The 7,841-nt window shown below is 36.2% G+C and overlaps 1 pseudogene across 1 annotated transcript; it reads right to left on the bottom strand.

The window, feature by feature from the left end:
• Positions 1–1,461: 1,461 nt before the first annotated feature.
• On the bottom strand, positions 1,462–2,761 carry LOC306655281 (eukaryotic translation initiation factor 5-like; annotated as a pseudogene). The gene has a single exon. The product of its transcript is annotated as a eukaryotic translation initiation factor 5-like (transcript).
• Between the last annotated feature and the right edge of the window lie 5,080 nt (positions 2,762–7,841).

Here is a 7,841-nt window from a genome sequence, read left to right as displayed (position 1 = left end):
ATCAGTCTACCTCAGCACAAGAAAAAACATTACATTTCAATTTGAGGGACTAAAAATAAAACTTCCGAAGAAGTACTAGATATCTTAACAGCTGAGTAAGGTCATTACAAACAAGCTTGTGTTTACATTCTTCTGAAAACCCCTGTATTGTCTCAGTACCTAACAAAATCTACCAGGCTCCGAGGACTCAGTCAGGTTAAATGACAGCACAACTATTTAAAAGGAGTCAATTACTTCAGCATAAGTCATTCAGAGCCCAGCATCCAAAAAATGGGCTAAGGAAATGAATAGACACTTCACAGAAGAAGATCTACAAGCAATCAACAAACATATGGAAAAATGTTCAACATCTCTAGTAATAAGAGAAATGCAAATCAAAACCACCCTAAGATTCCATCTCACCCCAATTAGAATGGCGATTATCAAGAATACGAGCAACAACAGGTGTTGGCGAGGATGTGGGGAGAAAGGTACACTCATACACTGCTGGTGGGGCTGCAAATTAGTGCAGCCACTCTGGAAAGCAGTGTGGAGATTCCTTAGAAAACTTGGAATGGACCCTCCATTTGACCCAGCTATCCCACTCCTTGGCCTATACCCAAAGGACTTAAAATCTGCATACTACAGAGATACAGCCACATCAATGTTCATAGCTGCTCAATTCACAATAGCCAGACTGTGGAACCAACCTAGATGCCCTTCAATTGATGAGTGGATAAAGAAACTGTGGTATATATATACAATGGAATATTACTCAGCCATAAAGAATGATAAAATTATGGCATTTGCAGGCAAATGGATGAAATTGGAGAATATCATGCTAAGTGAGATAAGCCAATCTCAAAAAGCCAAAGGACGAATGATATCACTAATAAGTGGAGGATGACACATAATGGGGGGGAGGGACGGGTTAGTGTTAGGGTTAGAGTTAGGGTTAGGGAGGGGGGCAAGTATGGAGGAAGGAAGTACTGTATAGAGGGTAAAGAGGGGTGGGAGGGGTGGGGGGAAGGGAAAAAATAACAGAATGAATCAAACAACATTACTCTATGTAAATTTATGATTGCACAAATGGTATGCCTTTACGCCATGTACAAACAGAGAAACAACATGTATCCCATTTGTTTACAATAAAAAAAAAATAAAAAAATAAAAAAAAAGTGACCAAAATCAAATATTTATTATTATAATGGTATAAATGTGATCCAAATGTCTTCAATACTAGTTTTTCCAAAAGAAAGATGCTATAAATCGGCAAACTACATATGCTCACTAATGTGTATATGGACTTTCTAGACGTCTCATTGGACCTAATTACAGACCACACACTCATGGTAATATTTTTAGTATAGAGAGTAGCAAGATGCTCTGCCATTTCAGATTTTCACATACACATTGTACTTCTGGATTATAATGGAAAAAAATTTGCAACATTACATGATTAAGCTAGGTTGCATCATTCTTTTAAACGGCATCAATATCAATGTCATCAGCCTTGCTGTCAGACCTTACCGTTTCAACTTTCATTACACTGGAAGTCTTTGAATACAACTCCTCAATATTCTCATCTCCATCTTTTTTGCCACCAGTGTTTCTTCCTCTGCCTCCTTCAACGGCTTTATAAATGGTTGACCTTAATGTGAATCCCTTTGGAGAGTTTTTTTGAGGCCAGTTTCTAAGAAGCGTTTTCCAATAGCTGATGATGACCTCCTCTTCTGAATGTTCTGGACACACATCCTTCAAGATATGTGGAATCTTGAAGGGAAGCTGAGATGCATTGTCACCTCACACTCCAAACCATGAAAAAAGAACCACTGAACTTTTTAGTTACTGTGACAAAATCTTAAGAAATGGTGCCTGTGTTTCTTAACCAGTTCACCAATCTTTTTTTTTAATTAAGAACATTACTCAGAACAAGTGGACCCATGGCTTTTCCATCTAATCTTTTTGCTTATGCAACAATTTCTATGTCAGGTGAGTCAATGATTCCCTTTTCTTCTTTTTCTTAATAAAACCCAACAGGATATTGACACACTTCTGCAGTACTTTCCAAATCATCACCGAGTATCAGACCTTCTGCATGGCCACTAATTTCATCCATTCTACTCTGGGTTTTCTCAGTTGTATGCTTCCCTCAACCCTCTTCCTCCTCTTCTTCTATAGCATGTGGAGGAGCCCTGATCTTATTTGGGCTGGTGGTGGTGGAGTCTCACTGCTGAATACAGATCCATTTTCCTTGTCTTTGCCCTTTCTATCCTTTTCGTTTTATTTTTCCTTTTCTTTCCTGTGCCACTATCACTATTCCCAGGTAGGTTTTTGAGAATAAGCATGCAGAGTTTATGATGTGAACCAAGAATTCCTCTGTAGCCACAGGCTTTACAAGAATTACCTATTGTTTGCTCTTTTGGATTAACATGCAGATCTGTTTCAGGATTTTCACATTCAGGACTACAAAAAAAATTAATGAACCCATCCAATATGTCTTGTAGCTTAATTTCCTCATGAGATCATTGACAATGTAAAGGTCATTTTTAACATCAAACTGGGTCTGTGTACCCAGCTCACAACCCAAATATTTGGTGGGATATATTGGAGGCTGATTAAGTGTCTTTGCAGTGTCAGTCAAACATGTTTACTATAACTGTCTTGATTCCATTTCCTTTGCTCTCAATCTTGGCAATCAGATGGGGGTGGAGGGGTGGGGGTGAGGTATCTTGTAGTGATAGAACTGGTCTGACATGCTGCAGTTGACATTAACAAACATTTTGGCTTATTCGTGGTTTTATCAATAAGACCAGGAGATGTGTGATTGCAACTTTTCTGGAGAAGAAGGGATGACATAAACAACTGAAAGAGTTCTCCGTCTCTGACATGGAAAAAAAAAATCACCACTAAGGCTGTAAGCTTCTTGTTTATATACTATGTTTCCCCAGTACAGGTACCAAAAATACATAAGAGCTCATTTTCCTCAAATAAAGATATAAACCCAATGTGGTAAAATCTGGTTGGCTCTGGGGCTGCTGGGTGGGCCAGTAGATGGATGAACGGGTAGGTGCTGCCCTGGAGTACAGGACAAGGGTCCGTTTGTCCCAGCAACATTAGCATCAGCACCTGCAGTGCTATGTCTGGCCAATTCTGGAATGTTCTCTCTCTAACCTTTGTAATGGTTTTTGTGTGGACATAAGTTTTCAAGTAAGTTGGGCAAATAACCAGATGTGTCTGGGTATGATTGCTGGATCATAGTGAAGTGATGAATTAAACTGCCTTTTAAACTGGTATACCATTTTGCAGGACTTTGAGTAACCTGTTGCTTTGCATTCCCACTACCAATTGGTATTGCCTTTTTTTTTTTTTTTTTTTTTTTTTTTTACTAAATTCTAGTCATTCTAATAAGCAAATACTGGTATCTCTGTGTTCTTTTACTTTAATTCAAGTTAATTCAAGTTGATTTGCCATCTGGATATCTCTTTTTGCCAGACATCTGTGGTGTAGATATTTTTTCTTTTTTAATTGTTATTTTCAATTGTTGAAATTTTAAATAGTTCTTTGTGTATTTTATATTTAAGGTCTTTTCATATATATATTTTGCAAATATTTTCTTCCAGTTTGTAAATGCTCTTTTTTCCCCAATTCTCTTAAAAGTGATTTTCTTTTTTTTTTTTTTTTTAATTTTTATTGTAAACAAATGGGATACATGTTGTTTCTCTGTTTGTACATGGATTAAAGGCATACCCCTTGTGTAATCATAAATTTACATAGGGTAATGTTGTTTGATTCATTCTGTTATTTTTTCCCTTTCCCCCACCCTTCCCACCCCTCTTTTCCCTCTATACAGTCTTTCCTTCCTCCATTCTTGCCCCCCTCCCGAACCCTAACTCTAACCTTAACACTAACCCCTCCCTCCCCCAAAAGTGATTTTCATTAATAATAATTTCAATAAAGTCAAACTTATCATGGTTATCTTTCAGGTATCATGTTTTGATATGGCATATAAAACTTAACAACAAAACTAATCTATATTTTCTCCTTTGCTGCCTTCCAGAAATTTTACAGTTTTAAAATTTTTTTTCACCCAGTTCTATGGTGCATTTTGAATTAGTCTTCATGTCATGTGTAACTTCTGCATCTAATTTCCTTTGTTATGAGTTAGACATTCAATAGTACATAGAAAAGACTATCCTTTCTCCATTGATTTTGTCATACAGTTTAGTAAAAAATCAGATGATTGTATTTGTGGATGTCTGCTTGTGGACTCTTCATTGATACAGATCTATCCTTTTGCAAATACCATGTTCTTCGATTACTGGTTTGAAATTGGGTTCTCCTACTTTCTACTTCATCCATTTCAATATTGCATCTCCTATTCTAGATATTTTGCAATCATAAAACTTTTGCAAAAACTTTGATAAATATCTGAAAAACAGGTTTCTGGATTTTTGTTGTATCATGTTGAATCTCTAGCTAACTTTGAGAATAAATAAAATATTGATATTGTGGAGCCTTCTAATTCAGGAATAAAATGTTTCTTCATTTATTTAGATCTTAGATATTTCATAAGTTTTCTTTAGGATTCTCATACATATTATTTATACATTACACACATATATAGTTAGATTTATACTTATATAATTTATTTTCTGGCATTGTACATGATATACTTTTTAATTTGATATTCCAATTTTGCTTTGTTGGTGTGGTGTTGGAAGGTTATTGACTTTTTTCTTAATTATGGTAAAATATGTTACATAAAATTTATCATTTTTATAATTACACAATTCAGTGACATTAAGTGCATCACAATGTTGTTGTGCAACAAACACCACCATCTAATTCCATACTTTTCTATTTCCTTAATGGAAGAAACTCTGCGCCCTTTAAGCAGTCAATCACTATTTCCTCTTCCCACAAGCCCTGGCAATTATTTAATCTGCTTTCTGTCTTTATAACTCAGTATCCAACAACACTGAAACATTTTACTATTTTTGTATTTAATTTGTTACCTATTTTCTCTATTATTTAGATTTAGTTAAGAATTTACTTTAATACTCTAAATATTTCACTCTTGTCACTCCTCACTTCCAAGGTTTTTGATGAGAACTGGTTTTTATTGTTTCAATGTAGGTGAATTTTACATATATTCCCCTTGTGACCCTTATTGTTTTTGGTTTTCTGTCGTTTGACTATAGCATGCCTCAGAGCGTGTGTGTGTGTGTGTGTGTGTGTGTGTGTGTGTGTTTGTGTGTGTGTGTGTGTACCCATGCATACATGTGCACACTTGTCTGCGCTCTCATATTTACTGTGCTGGGTATTCTTCCAACTTTATGGGTGTCTGTGGTTCCATGCCTGTCATTACTTTTGAAAAGCTCTTAGCTATTACTACAAGATGTATTTCTTCTATTTTGTTTTCTCTTTCCTCTACTTCTTTTATTGCAATTGATATTTATTATGATTTTGATATTACATATCCTAAAACCTCACCTATTGAAGGTTCGTTTTCCATCCGGTAATGCTATTGGGAGATGTTGGAAACTTTAGAAGGCAGGGCTCAATTGGAAGAGTGAGTCACTGGGAGCCTGCCTTTGAAGGGTATATTTTGTCCTCAGTGCTGACTCATTCTCTTTCTGCTAGCTGACTCCCATGAGATGAGAATTCTGCATGCTCCCAACCATAATGTTCTGATTCACCATAAGCCCATACAGATGGGGTCAAGTAATCATGGCCTGAAATTTCAGAAACTTTGAATCAAAATAAATTTTTCCTTTTTAAGTCAGGTATTTTGTCATAGTGACGAAAAGCTAACACAGTATTCATATTCTATATATTCTGATGTCATCCAACTTTGGCTAATTTTTCAAATTTTTGCTCAATTCTCCTCTTTTCATTTTAGTTTAGGAATTTTCTATTGATATATCTTTAGATTCATTTCTCTCCTCAGTCTATACCTATTAAATACATTATTCATTTGTATAATTTTAAAATTTTTTAGTCTTTCCATTTGAAACTTCCTTATAGATCTATGTTTCCATTACCCTTCTGTTCTTGCATGTTACCTATTTTTTATTAGATTCCTTAATATATTAATTATAGTTATTTTAAATGCTTTGTCTTATGCTGCCAGCGTCTGTATCATAAGTGAACGTGATTTTCATTGGTTTTTTGTTTGTTTGTTTTCACTTGCTTTTTGTATGTGTAAATTTTAGTTTACACAATTAGGAAATAAAAGGTTTTGGAAAATATGAAATTAAGTAAATGTTCTTTTGAAAGTGAAATTTATGGTAATCAGGACTGCACTTAATATTCACTGTAGCTGCAGGTACCAGAAGCTTCAAATTTCTTTGATATTTTTGTCTTCTCTCTTGACTTTCAGCCTCCTATATGGGTTCTGCCCTTGATATTCTGAATCTTTCATCTATAATCTGATGTTACTTTGTTAGTGACCTGTTGATGTGGTGGTACTTTCACCACATGGGAGTCCAAGGAGGTCTATAAGAGCAGAGGAGACCTCTTTACTTGGAACTTCCAGGTTCTTGACCATATCACAGAAAAGAATTCAAGTATATGTCAGGTATGAAAAGCAGAGGAAGAGATTTATTATAAAGGGAGGTACACCCTAGAGACTGAGAATGCAAGGAATGCAAGTGATCAGACAGGGAGAGAGAGAGAGAGAGAGAGAATGAGTTGCCTTGTCTTGGTCTAGGTTTTTCATTTATAGAGGATCCGTAGAGCTAGGGGGCTGAACTAGGGATGATTTGGGGAGGGGATTACACAATTTTGCACCAGTTTTTCACCAGTGTTTGTGCATCGCTCTCTCACATTCTAGTCATGCTACTTCCCACAGAGCATGTCATGTCTCATTAGCATCTTATATCTCCACCCAGGTCCGCATCTTATTATATTATAATGAGGTTAGGATCACTTCTTGGTCACCGAAGTCTTAAATGTGCATGTTCCCTAAAGGAGTGGTTCCTCCAGATGCCAATCTGCAAGCTATGCACAAGGATGTAGTGCAAGGACTTGGGCTGTGTTACTCACAAATTGTTGGTTCTGCCTTCCAGTGGTTTATGGGTGTTCCTTAAATTTTGAGATTCAGTGTTCTTCCTATATTCCTATATATCATATAGGAAAAGGGGTATATTCTATATTATTCTGATCAAGTTTCAGTATTTTAGTGAGTCTGTTTCTTTATAGATGTTCCTAAGGTGGGACAGGATAGCTGGAGAATGCTGGAGTATGGAAAAATTCCCACTTCTATTCAGAGTATATTTCAGAACAATTGGATCACAGCTCTTTCACCAGGACACGACACCTTCGTTATGGAGAATGCCCTGGCCAGGTTTTCCCCTTTCACTCTTTCCTTTTCCCTAAAGAGGAGGGATTTTCTTGCACAGTGAAGTTGAGAACATGGTCAGCTTGCTGGAGGTAATGCCTCAGCCTATGACAGAAGCTTCTCACTCTTACTCTATTCCACATTCTACCTACAGCAGCTCACCAAAGTTATCAGTCCTCTAGGCATTCGTATCCATTGATGAATCCTGTCGTTTCTGTTCGAGGTAATTAAATTTCCGTTCTCTCCCTGTCTGAATGCACATTTTTCTCTACATTGTGTGGTCTTGGTTTGCTCTGAAACTTCCATTCTCTGAAAAGTCCAAGAAAAGCCATTTATTTTTAGTTTATATAACATTTTTTTTCTTACTCAACAATAGGGGGCATGAATGGCCAAGAACTTTCCATGTTAGAAATGAAACTGTTATTCTGAGTTTTTCCTTCACATTTAAACATATGCCACTTTGAGGTGGTTTGAGTAGTCACTGATGAGAATAAATATATCCCTGAAATAAGTCTTT

Source organism: Sciurus vulgaris (assembly GCF_902686455.1).
Source record: "Sciurus vulgaris genome assembly, chromosome: 2".
In the NCBI taxonomy this organism is placed as follows: domain Eukaryota; kingdom Metazoa; phylum Chordata; class Mammalia; order Rodentia; family Sciuridae; genus Sciurus; species Sciurus vulgaris.
The sequence above is the reverse complement of the archived record's forward strand: the minus strand, read 5'-3'. Positions and strand labels throughout refer to the sequence as shown.